Source organism: Macaca thibetana, chromosome X (genome assembly GCF_024542745.1).
Source record: "Macaca thibetana thibetana isolate TM-01 chromosome X, ASM2454274v1, whole genome shotgun sequence".
Lineage (NCBI taxonomy): Eukaryota > Metazoa > Chordata > Mammalia > Primates > Cercopithecidae > Macaca > Macaca thibetana.
Window position 1 is genome coordinate 147,566,899 of NC_065598.1, and position 15,766 is coordinate 147,582,664.

Consider the following 15,766-nt stretch of genomic DNA (forward strand, 5'->3'; position numbering starts at 1 on the left):
TTGTTATCTAGGAAACCTCAGAGTACCTAGCACAATAGTACAGGGAATACCAACTCAGCCCAAAGTGTTGCTTCATAGACAAAACACAGTAGAATTTCCCTCCTAGATGATCTATTATTATTATTATTATTATTATTATTATTATTTTTTTTTTTTGAGACGGAGTCTAGCTCTGTCGCCCAGACTGGAGTGCAGTGGCGCGATCTCGGCTCACTGCAAGCTCCGCCTCCTGGGTTCACGCCATTCTCCTGCCTCAGCCTCCGGAGTAGCTGGGACTACAGGCGCCCGCCACCACGCCCGGCTAATTTCTTTTTGTATTTTTAGTAGAGACTGGGTTTCACCGTGTTAGCCAGGATGGTCTCGATCTCCTGACCTCGTGATCCGCCCGCCTCGGCCTCCCAAAGTGCTGGGATTACAGGCTTGAGCCACCGCGCCCGGCCCTAGATGATCTATTATTTAATTTGTGTGCGGAGGAGTCTTCTTCAGCTGGATGCAGCTCAATGTTTCCTGACTTTGAGGACAGGACCAACTCTTTTCCTCGCTCTCAGCTGCTTTTCCACCTCAACCACTATTTTCATTCATATAATCACCACCCAAAATCTAGCCCATGCTTAGGAATGGCCAAATGACACTTGAGACAACCTAATTAGAATGCCATTTGAATAGAGTCAGCTCCGGCTCTCCCACTAAGGCAGAAGAAGAGTACCTTGCCAGTGGCTTCTGGGCCTCCCTTCCTGAGAGATTCACCCTTACCTCCCAGGAAACCCTTGCAGATGATGAATATCCATCACCTAGCTCTCGGGCTGTATTCAACCGCGCTGGCATAAGAGCACAGGATGCCTTCCACTCCTGCCCCAGGTGGAAACTCGTCTATGTTCATTCACCGACCATAATGAACTGCCCAGAGCAGTTTTCCATTCCAGGCTTTTCTCTCACTGTTTGAGAATCTGGCCCTGGGCCCACCCAGCTTCATTAGAATCAGCGTCCTCAGAAGGAACTGCAGTTTCCCAAAGCCTGAAAGGCCCTCGCCCAGGGCATTTACACTCCACCACTCTCACCAGGGCACCACACATTCTGCCCTCTCTTACTTTTCCTCTAGGTCTTAGAGGACATCTCACCAACTTAATTTTATGACTATAGCTCCTAGATTCTACCACCCTTCGGGTAGGGGTGGGTCTGACTTATTCCAGTATCTCCACTAACATAGGGCCTTCCAAAGAGCAGATGTTCAGTGAATGTTTGAGAAAGAATGAGCCAGTGACCAGGACTTCCATTTAAGATATAATTTCTCCTACATCCTTGAATAAGCCAAGAAAATCCAGGTACACATATATGGTTTAATTTTATAGAACAACACATGAATAAAAAGCTGAGAATTAACTGTCTTTTCCTTTTATTTTTATTTTTTAGAGTAAAGTGAGAGCAAGTTTATTAAGAAAGTAAAGAAATAAAAGAATGGCTGCTGCTGGTTGTCCTTTTTTTTTTTTTTTTTTTTTTTTGAGACTGAGTCTCACTCTGTCGCCCAGGCTGGATTGCAGTGGCGTGATCTCGGCTCACTGAAAGCTCTGCCTCCCTGGTTCACACCATTCTCCTGCCCCATTCTCCCAAGTCGCTGGACTACAGGTGCTTGCCACCCCGCCCGGCAAATTTTTTGTATTTTTAGTAGAGACGGGGTTTCACTGTGTTAGCCAGGATGGTCTCAATCTCCTGACCTTTGGCCTCCCAAAGTGCTGGGATTACAGGCTGAGCCATGGTGTCCGGCTGGTTGCCCATTTTTATGGTTATTTCTTGATTATTTGCTAAACAAGGGGTGGATTATTCATAAGTTTTTCAGGAAAAAAGTGGGCAATTCTTGGAACTGAGGGCTCCTCCTTTTTTTCAGCCATATAGGGTAACTTCCACACGTTGCCATGGCATCTGTAAACTGTCATGGTGCCGGTGGGAGTGTCTTTTAGCATGCTAATGCATATAATGAGCAGTGAGGATGACCAGAGGTCACTCTCATTACCATCTTGGCTTTGGTGGGTTTGGGCTGGCTTCTTTACTGCAACCCGTTTTATCAGCAAGGTCTGTATGACTTATATCTTGTGCTGACATACTGTCTCATCCTGTGACTAAGAATGCCTTACCTCCTGGGAATGTAGCCCAGTAGGTCTCAGCCCTATTTTACCCAGACCCTATTCAAGATGGAGTTGCTCTGGTTCAGACACCTCTGACATTTCCCTCCTCTCTTTTATCTGAGAACCTTTATTCCTAAAGGTGGTAGAGGGATGAAGATCCATCCTCTGTAACTTCTTCAGGCTGAATATGGGTGATGATATTACCGCCTAATTATGAGAGTCTTTTGAATTCAGGGCAGAGAGGAACTCAGTCAGAAAGCGTCAGTGTGGTGAGGGTCATACACAACTCTGAGTTCTGACAAAAGGCGGTATCTGGAAGATTAATAAGTGTTCAGTTTAAGAAAACATTGAGTAAGCTTATCCTGCACTCCTACACCAAGAGTACAACACCAATGTATTCCACAACAGTAAAGCAAAATAGGTAAAATTATCCCAAGTAAACTAAATAAGAAGGCTTTCCTTGAACTGGGCAACTGTTAGAACCAGGCAGATATGGGGTCATTATCTGATTTCAGTATGTGCCCAGAACTAGAATATTGATCCAGATTTTTACATTACCTATCCCTCTTGTTTCTTCTAAATAGCAGTCAGAGATCACTGATTAGTTCACAGGAATAAGAAAAGTGAGTCTAAATTGCAGGAAAAAACTTGAAAACAACTAATGAAACTAGAATCTAATAACAGGGGTACCATAGTTTTTGCACCATAATGTTTTTTCTCTCTCCAGTCTCCCACTTTTACTAAAGACAAATCGTGGTAAGACTGATTTGTTTTATCATACTTGGCCTGATCATTTGTATAAAGTGCAGCAAGAATAATTATTTTTCACATACGCTCTTTATATTTTTATTTATATTTTGTTTTTTAATAGAGTCAGTCTCCCAATGTTGCCCAGGCTGATCTCGAACTCCTGGCCTCAAGCAATCCTCCTGCCTCGGCCTCCCAAAGTGCTGGGACTGCAGGCATGAGCCACCATGCCCAGTCTCACATAAGCTCTTTTAAAATTGACTTTGATGGTCCTGGCATAGTGGCTCACACCTGTAATCTCAGCACTTTGGGAGGCTGAGGCAGGCGGATCACCTGAGGTCAGGAGTTCAAGACCAGCCAGGCCAACATGTCGAAACTCCATCTCTACTAAATATATATATGTATATATAATTAGCCAGGTGTGGTGGTGGGTGCCTGTAATCCAAGCTACTCGGGAGGCTGAGGCAAGAGAATCGCTTGAACCCAAGTGGTGGAGGTTGCAGTGAGCCAAGATTGACCCCCGTCCCTGCACTCCAGCCTCGGCAACAAGAGCGAAACTCCATCTCAATAAATAAATAAATAAATAAATAAATAAATAAATACAAAATTTAAAAATAAATGGCTTTGATGGAGCTCTCTTCCATAGAAGGAATCTCATAGAAGGAATCTCAGATAAGACCTTTTAAAAGGTATATACCCCTCACCCTTCACTGACCCTGGCTGCATCTCCTGCTGAAACTCTCTCTTCCTCCTCTCTCAAATCCTCTTCATACAGGAATGGGTATGAAGTGAGTTCTCTTCCACTGATCTTGGTCACGTACTCCAAGACTTTCTTCTTGCTGGTTTCAGCATGGGCCCTTGGACCCCACAGGAACTCATAGCATGCAGGATCACTTCTGGGCACCTGCCAGTACTCCAGGTAATTTTCCTGCACCCAATCCTGGGTGAGCAGCTTCCTGGGCTCCCCATAGATGAAGTGCTCCCACCCAGCATACACCTCTATCACATTCAGGGCTTCCCACATAACCTCCTCTGGGGCACAGTTGCCCTCCATGTAGATCACACACAGGACAATTATTAGGAGGTCCGTCTTGGGCTTGCTCAGGTCATCAACCAGCATGCCATCATAGGAGAGGCCCAGGGAGGTGACAAGGACATAGGAATGACCGGGGAGGACCACTCCCTTCACGTCATTGCCAAAGATCAGCTGCATGTACTCGGAGGATTCCTTGAAAATGAAAGGAAAGTAGTCTTTGTAATTTTTGATGACACTACCCACCATTTCTGGCGTTGTGATTGACTCCTTAATTTGAAACTTGTGGAGCAGGACACTAACTAAATCAGACACCTTGTCAGAGTGCTTCTCGGAGCAAGGACTCCATGACACTTGGGTTGGGCAAGGTGATTGGCTCCTTCTTTTCTTGGTTGCTGGAGCCCTCATCAGATTGGTTCCATAGAGTGTTATCGATGGTAGTGGGGGAGGAGGAGGCTCCCTGCATACTCTGGGGAGGACTCAGTGCCCCAGGAGCACACAACTCCAGGGTGCCCATGGTCAGACTAGAGGAAGAAGAAGCAGCCTCCTCCTCCTCAGGCACAGGATCCTGCCCACCCACCAGGCCAGGGGTCTCTCCTTGGGCCTCACGGCCTTCCTCAGGCATGTAGTGCTGACTCCTCTGCCCAAGAGGCATGATGACTCTGGTCAGGGCAGCAGACGGGAGTGTGGGCAGGAGCTGGGTAATGGGGATCCACAGGTCTGGGAAGAGAGGGAGCGTGTGAGAGACCTCAGCTAAGAACCAAACCTTGGAGGCTCTAACAAACGCCTATTTATGGATTTTCTCCTTCAGTGCTCCTCTAGGGCCTCCTTGGGTTCCTGTCCTCCTGGTCAGCCTGTCCCCTGAGAATCTGAAGAGAAGTGAGACAGCTCCTGAGGTTACAGCCAGCCAGCAGAGGCCAAGGCTCCAACACTGATGGTAGGGCCGGTGGGGCTGGGCGCTCTGGAGTCCCATCCATTATGGGTGGGTGGGACCCTTGGTATACATTCAGGGTAAACACCTCAACTTGACTGCTGACACTGCCTGGGTCTCCTCTGCTCTGTGACTTGAGGACACTGACTCAGACTAAAGCCTCACCTCCAAGTTCCTGGAGCTCCTAGAAGAGGAATCAAGGGGTCCTCAGGGTGCAGGCTGCAAGCACTGCCTCAGTCCCCCAGCACTGTCAGGAGGGTGGGCTGGACTCTGTCAGTTCCCCCACTCATTTGCATAGATGGTCCCTTCTATGCTCACCCAGGGCCTTCACATTTCTCCTAGCAGGGCCTGAATCCTGCCCCTTTGCTGGCCTGAGAAAATCTCAGATCAAGAGCTCATATCCCTGATATGGAACAGAAGGGCATGAGGGGACCCACATCTGGCCACACCTGCTCAAGGCTTCACAGCAAGGACAGTAAGAGGTGGCCATATTCAGGTGGGTCCGTATGTCCTGAGATGAGGAACCTGCTTGGTCCACATCTTGATGCCTGCAGATCCCGGGACTCTTCCTGTTGACCTGAGGCCACCACCTTAAGTCAAAGCCCTATCTCCAAGATACACCAGTAAAGGAAGTGAGGGGATTCCATCCACCCACTGTTCCCTGCAGTTTCCCATGCCTGACAGAAAAGGCAGGGCAGGGCTGGGTCATTTGCATTCTCTGTGTGGGGTCCACTTAGTCCTCAGCTTGACTGCTGGCTGAGCCTGGGACCCTCCCTCTGACCTAAATGCAGCCCCTCCAACCAAGGCCTCCCCCTCCCTGAGACCACTGATCCTGGTATAAGAGAGGAGGCCTCAACTGACAGGTCTGACCATGCTCTCTGGGGGAACAACAGGGGCAAGGCAGATTTCTGTGGGGCCTCCATCTGCCTTCTGGTCCAGGGGTACCCTTCATCCTCCCTCAGGTTCCTCACCTAGGGTCTTAGCAGATCCTGGGTCCACTCTGTCTGTCAATCAGATGGGGGTCCCTGTGTTGGCCTGAGTAACCCACTGAGACCAAGGTCCTCACTTCCCTGAGATCCCAAAGCCGAAGTGAGGAGGACTCACATCCCATCAACCTTCCATGGGGTGTTCAGGGCTGACACCAGGGGCTGCCCCCTTTTGTTCTATAGGGTGGAAGTTCCAAAGTCCTCCTGTGGGTTATTCATCTTTACTCCTGCCGGGACCTGCCGGTCCTCAACCCTCAGCCCCGTGAGGTGAGCAGACATCTCCCCTTTACACATCTCCCTGAGGGTTCTCTAACTTCCTGCCCATGGCACAAGTGAGATTGCCACTTAGGGCTACCGTGGATCAGGTCCCCCCAGAGCCAAGAACAAGGACAGCAGACTCTGCGGGGTCTCTTCTTTCTGGGATGGGGGGGTACCTCCAGTCCTCATGAAAGGTGCACACCTTGGGTCCTGCAGATCCTTGGACTCCTCCCTCTGCTGACCTGGTGTGGCTCCCTCTACTGGCCTGTCAGTGTCACTGGGACCAAGGTCCTCACCTCCCTGAGACCTCCCGCCTCCAACCACATGGCAGAAATAAAGGCATGCCACATGCCATCCCTGCCTGGGGCCTCCCAGGGCTGAGAACAGGGGAAGCTGGGCGGCTCTGCAAGTTCCCTTCTTCTTTATGATGTGGAGGTAACTTTCTTATCTTCAGTCCTTACCAAACTTCCTCCCAATCACTCCTGGAAGACCCTGGACTCTACCCTGTGCTGACCAGGTGTGGCTACCTCTGCTGAGCTGAGGACGCCCCTCAGACCAAGGCCCCCACCTCACTGAGACCTGGGAGGTAGAGGTGAGAGGGCACCACACCGTCACCCCTGCGTGGGATTCCCAAAGCTGACAGAAGGTGCAGGTTTCGGGGGGCCTCCACTGTCTGGGTGTCTTCCAGGTATTCAGATTGAATCCCGACAGGGCCCCGCTCTTTCCCTTCTGCTGAACTGTATGCCAAGGCCACCATGTTCCTGATACCCTCAGGGAGAAAGTGGTGGGACAGCATCCCTTCCCCACAGTCCTGCCGAGGCCTCCCAGGACTGACAGTAGGGGCAGGTTTCCTAAGTCTGGGAAGAAAGGTCTTCTGAGTCATCCTTCAGAGCTCTGGAACTCCTCTCTCTGCTGACCTGAGGCCCCACTCTCCAAACCACAGCCCTCTCCTCCCTGACACCCCAAAGGCACAGCGAGTTCAGGCCACATGTGGCCACTGTGCCTGGGACCTCCCAGGGTCGAGGTCCCCACTGATTTGGACTGCAAGTTCCCGTCAGTCCTCCCTCTTCTTCCTGCCCTTGACTCCTGGCAGGCTTGGGCCCCACCCCAGCCTGCTGAGCTGAGTCTTCATCCCTCAGATTCCCAAGGCCAAATGAGGAGGCACCTCAGTCTCAAACAGGGGGAGGGTGGGCCCCCTGTCCTGAGGTCCTGGGTGCCCTCAGGCCTCTCTCAGGTCTCCCTTGTCTCCCAGCAGGGCCCGGGCCCTCCCTCTGCTCCCCACGAGCCGTGCTCATGACATGAAGCCCCTTCCCTCCGTCAGCCCTGGATTCAGATGCCAGGATCCACATGCCTGGCCACCATGCCCGGAAATTCCCAGGGGTGACAGCAAGGACAGAGCCCCGCTCTGTGGAGCCCTCAACCCTCTCTGAGGGTCCTGAATGTGATGGCTGGCAGAGCCTGGCTGCTGCCCTCTCCTAGGCAGCCCTGCCCTGGTCACACCAACCTCTGACTCCAGAGTCCCCTGAGGTTTAAGTGGCAGAGAGCTGGGGGAGGCCCAGCCTGAGAAGTCCGCCCCCGGGGTGGTCCTGGGTTGGCAGCAGTGCTGGTGCTGGATTATTTAGGATCCTCTATCTTGGCTTGCAACGTGGCGTCCCGAGTTCTCCCTCAGCGCCTCACCTTTCCTTCACACAAAGCCTGGGCCCGCTTTCCTCCGCCGCTCTTAGGCCGCCCCTCAAAACCAGGCCCTTGCTTCCCTCTGATCCCTGAGGCGCAAATCAGTGGCGTCACATCCGGGCATCTGGGGCTTTCCTGCGTTGACAGCAGGGGCAAAACCTGATTCTGTCGGGGTGGGAATGGGAATGGGAATGGGAATGGAGGAGGGGTGGGGGCGAGGATGGGGGTGATGATGGGGATAGGGGTGGGGATCCTGAGGCTGTAGGTCCTGGCGGTGACGGTGGGCCTGGCGATGAGGAGGGCCCTCAGTCGTTCCTCAGGGTCCTCACCTTGAAGCCTGGCAGAACCTGGGCCCTACCCTCTCCTAACCACCCCTGCTTTGGTCACACCAAGCTCTGACTCCAGAGTCCCCTGTGGCATAAGCGGCAGGGGTTGGCAGGGTGCCGGGGGGTGACCCAGACTGAGAAGCACGCCCCCAGGTGGTGCAGGGCTGGCAGCAGGGGCGACGCTGAATGATTTGGGGCCCTCTATCTGAGGTGGAGGCGTCCTCAGTCCTCCCTCAGCCTCTCACCTTGCCTCCTCACAGAGCCTGGGTCCACTTCCCTCTGCCGATCTCAAGCCGCCCCTCAGACCGAGACCCTCGCTTCTCTGACCCCTAGGCGTCGCAGCCGGCCACCAAGCCTGGGGCTTCCTCGGGTTGACTGCAGGTGTACCGGATTCTGCTATGAGTGGGGGTGGAAATGGGGGGTGGGGGTCGTGAGGGTGGAGGTGGGGGTCGAGGTCAAGGGGGTGCGGACTCTCAGTCATCCTCAGGGTCCTGACCTTGATGCCTGGCAGAGCCTGGATCCCATCCTGTGCGGATGGTGTCTGCTCCCCTCAGACCAAAGCACTGACTCCAAGTCCCCTGAGGTGGCAGTGGAGGGAGGGATATGGTCGGGGCGACAACATTGCCAGGGTCTTCCAAGGCTGACAGGAGGGGCTGAACTGGATTCTGTGGCCCCTCTATGTGGGGTGAGTGGACCCCCAATCCTCACTCAGGAGGGCCCTCCTCCTGGCTCCTGACTCTTTGATGAAGTGATGGGTGGAGGATGCTCAGTTTCTGTCACCTCTGAGTATTTGCCCAGCTGTACCCCTTGCAGAGAATGGCTGCGGGTCCCAGGCCAGGTGCTCCCTGGGGAGCTGCAGCACCTGTGATTGTAGTGACCTCTGAGAGAAGATAGACACCTTCCCACGGGGGCTCCTCCCCAGCCAGAAGTTGACTTGTCAAACCTTTTGTCCTAAAGGGTTTATTTTTACACTGAAGAGGCTGAGCAGCAGCAAGAGAATTGAGGAGTCCTGCATTTTGAATTTATCTGACATTTCATTATACAGTTTAGTGACTTGCATATTTTAATCCGCATTCATACAGTGAGAAATAAATTTTACATTTCTGCTAATTGTATGTGTACACTATATGTCATATATGTAGACTACGCTTATGTTTAGATACATAAACTCCTATGTATGTATATATGTCTATTATATATGAATTTTATGTATTCACATGTATATATCTTTACAGATAAATGTGTAAATATGTATTACATATACTTATTAAACAATATCTACTCATACTATGTATGATTCACTCACGCTATTCCATTTCTAGTTCATTCTTTATATTCTATTTAAATTATATTTTTGGAAGGCCAGGCCTCACCTACTAAGATGGTTTCAAGTGGGTATTAACAGAACTCTGGAGCCATCGTGTCTCAATCACACCAAGATTCCTGGTGTCCTGATATTACCCCAGGGCTACTGGCATCACATTGTGAGATGCTGCCTCATATTAGGCAATAATAATGGGGGGGGTGGGAGTTTAAAATTTTTTTTCTACCCATTCCGTAGTGTGCTGTCAGCACAGGCTACAGACCTCCCCAACTTCTCTGCCACTACCGCATGCCCCAAACACAAGTACCAGTTCAAGAAAGTCTTAGTCTCCCCAGGGATTTCTCTGTTTTGTTGTTTAGATTTTATTGCTAATACTTTTTTTTTTTTTCTTTTTCCATTGTATAGTTTTTCAGAATTGATTTTGGGAACAGAACACAGCAGCCTGAACTTGATTGTTATTTTGACAGCTACAGGTAAGGCACTAGATCTGTACATAATTTAAGCAGAATTGACATCCTTGCAATATTCTGTTTTCCATCAACGAATATGGGATACTCCTCCATTTACTTGGAAATTTTTTTCCAGAATCTATCAGTAAACTTATACAGTTGCCTCCGTTAATATCTCATATATTTTTGTTAGGCTTCTGTTTAATTTTGGATTTTATTGCTTTTTTGAATGCTATATTTTCTGTTTTATATGTTCTAAGTTGCTTTTGTGTGGCAATCCTCTTGATTTTGCTATAGTGATCTACCATTTGCTGTTTTCTGAATCCTCTTAATTATTTGAATATTCCATGTGTCTTTTCCTTTGAATTTTCTTGATCGATAATCATATTCTCAACAAATACTGTGTTTCTTTTCAATCTTCATACCTCTTTTTCATTTTGATATCCATAGCTCTGACTCTTTTGCATTTTTGTTACCCACTGCAGCTATGGACGGTAGCCATGACAGCATATGTCAGTGACTTGTGCCTGACATGAATGTGAATGCTTCTTCTAACAGTTCGTATTTAAATATGGTTGCTGCCAATTTTAGGAAATGGAAGTTCCTCTTCATCTTAGTTTGCTAAAAGTTGTTAATTTGAAATCGCATAGTATTTCTTTCAGAGGCTTTTTCTGTACTCATCGAAATGACCAAATGTTTTTCCACTGTATCTTGTATGTACATAATTACAATTGAATTTCTTTCTAATGTTAAAAATACTTTTGGCTTGCAGGCAGAACAAGATGGCCAAACAGAAGCCTCCACCAATTGTCCTCCCTGCAGGAAGATCAAATTGAACAACTGTCCACACAAAGAACATTTTAATGAGAATGAAAAATCAGGTGAGTGATCATAGTACCTGGTTTTAACTTCATACCAATGAAAGGGGCACTGAAGAGGGTAGCAAAGACAGTCTTGAATTGCTAACACCACCCCTACCCCATGTCCCAGCAGTGGCTGTGTGGCACAGAAAGAGAATCTCTGTGTTTAAGGGAGAGAGAGGGCAGTGATTGTGGGACTTTGTGTTGGAACTGACTACTGCCCTGTCACAGCAGAAAGCAACACCAGGCATAAATCAGCCAGTACCCACAGAGGGAGCATTTGGACAAGCCCTAACCAGCGGTCAGAACCTGAGTTCCTCAAGCCTCGTCACTGTGGGCTAAAATGGTCCTTGGTGCTAAATGAAAGGCAGTCTAGGCCACAAGGATTACAATTCTTGAGCAAGTCCTGGTGCTGGGCTAAGCTCAGAGCCAGTGGACTTGGGGGGCATGTAACCTAGTGAGACAACAACCGGGGTGGCCAAGCGGGTGCTCGCACCACCTCTCCCCCAGCCGCAGGCAGTACAGCTTGCAGGTACAGGAAACTCAAGAGAGGAGAGGGAAGAGTAAAGAGGACTTTCCCTTGCAACTTGGATACTAGTTCAGCCACAGCAGGATAGGGCACCAGGCAGAGTCCTGAGGACCCCATTCCAGACCCTAGCTAACAGATGACATTTCTAGACACCTCTTGAGCTAGAAGGGAACCCACTGCCTTGAAGCAAAGGAACCAGTCCTGACAGGATTCATCACCCGCTGACTAAATATCCCTTGGGCCTTGAATGGTCAGCAGGGGTACCCAGACAGTATTTGCTATGGACCTTGGGTGACACTCAGAGATGTGCTGGCTTCAGGTGTGACCCAGCAATTTCCCAGCTGTGGTGGCTACAGGGGAGAGACTCTTTCTGCTTGAGAAAAGCAGAGAGAAGAGTAAAGGGGATTTTATATTGCAGCTTAGGTACCATGACCAAGTGGGATTTATCGCAGGGATGCCAGTATGATTCAACATACACAAATCAATCAATGTGATACATCATGTCAACAGAATGAAGGACAAAAACCATATGATCATTTCAATTGATACTGAAAAAGCATTCAATAAAATGTAACATCTTTCATGATAAAATCCCTCAAAAAACTGAGTATAGAAGGAACGTACCTCAATACAATAAAAGCCATATATGACAGATGCACAGCTAGTATCAGACTGAATGGGGAAAAACTGAAAGTTTTTCCTCTAAGCTCTGGAATATGACAAGGATGCCCACTTTCATAATTTTTATTTAACATAGTACTGGAATTCCTAGCTATTGCAGTCAGACAAGAGAAAGAAAGAAAGGGCATCCAAACTGGAAAGGAAGAATTCAAATTATCCTTGTTTGCAGATGATATGTTCTTGTATTTGGAAAAACCTAAAGACTTCTCCAAAAAACTTATTAGAACTGAAAAATATTCAGTAAAGTTGCAGGATGCAAAATCAGCATACAAAAATTAGCATTTTTATATGCCAATGGTGAACAATCTGTAAAACAAATCAAGAAAGCAATCCCATTTACAATCGCTACAAAGAAAATTAAATACCTAGGAATTGCCTTACCTGAAGAAGTGAAAGATCTCTACAATGAAAACTATAAAATATTAGTGGAAGAAACTGAAGAGGACACAAAAATATGGAAAGATATTCCGTGTTCATGGATTGGAAGAATCAATATTATCAAAATATACATACTACCTAAAGCAATCTACAGATTCAACACAGTCCCTATCAAAATACCCATGATATTCTCTGCCAAAATAGAAAAAAAATCCTGAAATTTACATGGCACTGCAAAAGACCCAGAATAGGCAAAGCTATCCTGAGCAAAGACAACAAAACTGGAGGAATCACATTACCTGACTTCAAATTATACTACAGAGCAATAGTAACAAAAACAGCTTGGTACTGCCATAAACACAGACACATAGACCAATGGAAGAGAATAGAGAATCCAGGAACAAATCCATACATCTACAGTGAACTCGTTTTTGACAAAGGTGTCAAGCATATACACTGGGGAAAGGATAATCTCTTCTATAAATGGTGCTGGGATAACTGGATATCCATATGCAGAAGAATGAAACTAGACCCTTATCTCTCACCGCATATAAAAGTCAAATCAAAATGGATTAAAGACTTAAATCTAAGACCTCAAACTTTGAAACTACTAAAAGAAAACATTTGGAAAACTCCCCAGGACATTGGTGTGGGCAATGATTTCTTGAGTAATACCCCACCAGTACAGGCAACCAAAGTAAAAACGGGCAAATGGAATCACATCAAGTTAAAAAGCTTCTGCACATCAAAGGAAACAATCACCAAAGTCAAGGGACAACCCACAGAATGGGAGAAACTATTTGCAAAGTACTCATCTGAGAAGGGATTCGTAACCAGAATATATAAGGAGCTCAAACAACTCTATAAGAAAAAAATCTAACAATTCAATTTAAAAATGGGCTAAAGATCTGAATAGACGTTTCTCCAAAGAAGACATACAAATGTCAAATAAGATATGAAAAGGTGTCCAACATCATTGATCATCGGAGAAATGCAAGTCAAAACTACAGTGACATATTCATCTTACTCCAGTTAAAATGGCTTTTATCCAAAAGACAGGCAGTAACAAATACTGGTGAGGATGTGGAGAAAATGGAACACTTCCACACTGTTGGTGGCCCCACTTCTGGGTATATATACTCAAAAGACAGGAAATCAGTATATCAAAGAGATATCTGCACTCCCATGTTTATTGCTGCACTATTCACAATAGCCAAGATTTGGAAGCAACCTAAATGTCTATCAACAAAAAAATGGATAAAGAAAATGTGGTACATATACACAGTGGAGTACTATTCAACTATAAAAAAGAATGAGATTCTGTCATTTGCATCAATATGGATGGAACTGGAGGTGATTATGTTAAGTGAAATAAGCCAGGCACAGAGTGACAAACACTGCATGTTCTCACTTGTGGGAGCTAAAAATTAACAATTGAATTCATGGAGATAAAGAGTAGAACAATGGTTATCAGAACCTAGGAAGGGTAGTTGTGGGAGGAGAGGGGATGGTTAAAAGGTACAAAAATATAGTTAGACAGAATTAATAAGATCTAGTATTTGATAGCACGACACAGTTTGACTACAGTCGACAATAATTTATTGTACATTTTAAAATAACTAAGAGTATAATTGGATTGTTTGTAACACAAAGAAAAGATAAATGCTTAAGGTGATGGATACCCTATTTATACTGATGTGATTATTACACATTGTACGCCTGTATCAAAATCTCATGTACCCCATAAATATATACACCTACTATGTATCCACAAACATTAAAAATTTGAAAATAATAATATTTCTATTCCTTGGATATAGGCTTCTTGTTTATTTAATCCACTGCTGTGTTGAATATGCAATTATCTATTTGGGGTATTTGCTGCAATATGAGTGAACTTGGCTCAAGTGTTGCATGGGGATTCAGGTGTCATCATCTGGTTTTTTGAATCCAGAAGAGGGAGCCCGGGAGAATGTGTTGAAAAACTGCCTATCCTTTTGGATTCTTTGGAATAGTTGAGATAAGATGGTGATTCGTTTTGCCTGACTATTTGGTAGACCTGGCCTCCAAAACTGCATGTCCTGGAACATTTGAGGGTAGCTTGAGCTTCTAATTGGCTTTCAGTTTATGGATAAACCACAGTTTATCCATTCACCTCTTGAAGGAAATCTTGGTTGGTGATTATGTATAAGCTGCTATATCCATTTGGGTACATGATTTTGTGTATGTGAAGCGAAGTTTTCAATTCACATAGGTAAAACCTGGAAGTATGATTGCAGGGTCTAATGGTAAGTCGACGTTTAACTATATAAGAATTGTCCCAATGGCCTTGTAGAATGACTGTAACATTTTGCTTCCCTACCAGCAATGAATGAGAATTCCACATCCTCCTCCAGAATTTGGTATTTTCAGGTTTTTGGATTTTAGCAATTCTAATAGGTGTGTAGTGGAATCTTGCTGTTGTCTATATCTGCATTTTTATTGAATAATTACGGTAAGCATCTTTTCATATGCTCTTTTTGTGATCTGTGTATCTTCATTGGTGAATTATCTTCAAATCATTAACATATTTTTATTGGATTGCTTGTTTTCATGTTGTTGAGTGTTAAAACTTCCTTATTCAGGATATGAGTCGTTCATCAGAGACAGGATTTACAAGTATTTTCTCCCAATCTGAAGCTGTATTAGTTCATTTTCACACTGCTATAAATAACTACCTAAGACTGGGTAATTTATGAAGAAAGGAGGTTTAATTGACTCACAGTTCCACATGGCTGGGGAAGGCTCAGGAAACTTATAATCATGGTAGAAGGCAAAAGAGAAGTAAGCACCTTCTTAACAAGGCGGCAGGAGAGAGCAAGAGAGAGGGGAAATGTCACACTTTTAAACCATCAGATCTCATGAGAACTCACTATCACAAGAACAGCATGTGGGAAACCGTCAGCAGTTGCAAAGATGATTCAGCGAGGATCCATATACATCACACCCAGTTTCTTGTATTATTAACATCATACATGAATATGATGCATTTGTCACAACTTACAAGCCAATAGTCATCCTCAGTGACTTTTTACTGTTCCGGGATCCCATATAGGATACATTATTTTAGTCATCATGTCTCCTTAGAATTCTCTTGACTGTGATAGTTTCTCAGGCTTTCCTTATTTTTGATGACTTTAACAGTTTTGATGAGTATTGGTCAGGCAATTTGTGGAATGACCCTCAATTGGGATTTGAGTTTTTTTCTCATAATTAAACTGGGGTAATGGTTTGGGGCAGGAAGACCAGAAAGATGAATTGCCATTCTCACCACACTTTATTCTACCACCATGATTTATCACTGTTGATGTTGACTTTGACCACCTGGCTGAGACAGTGTTTGTCAGGCTTTCCCTCTGTAAGGTTATTACTTCCCGCCTTTCCATATTATACTTTTAAAAAGGAAATCATTAGGCGCACGCCACATAACT

At 46.2% G+C, this 15,766-nt stretch overlaps 1 pseudogene; it reads left to right on the plus strand.

The window, feature by feature from the left end:
- Positions 1-15,766, plus strand: part of LOC126945438 (chondrosarcoma-associated gene 2/3 protein-like) — a 33,114-nt pseudogene that overhangs the window by 5,190 nt on the left and 12,158 nt on the right.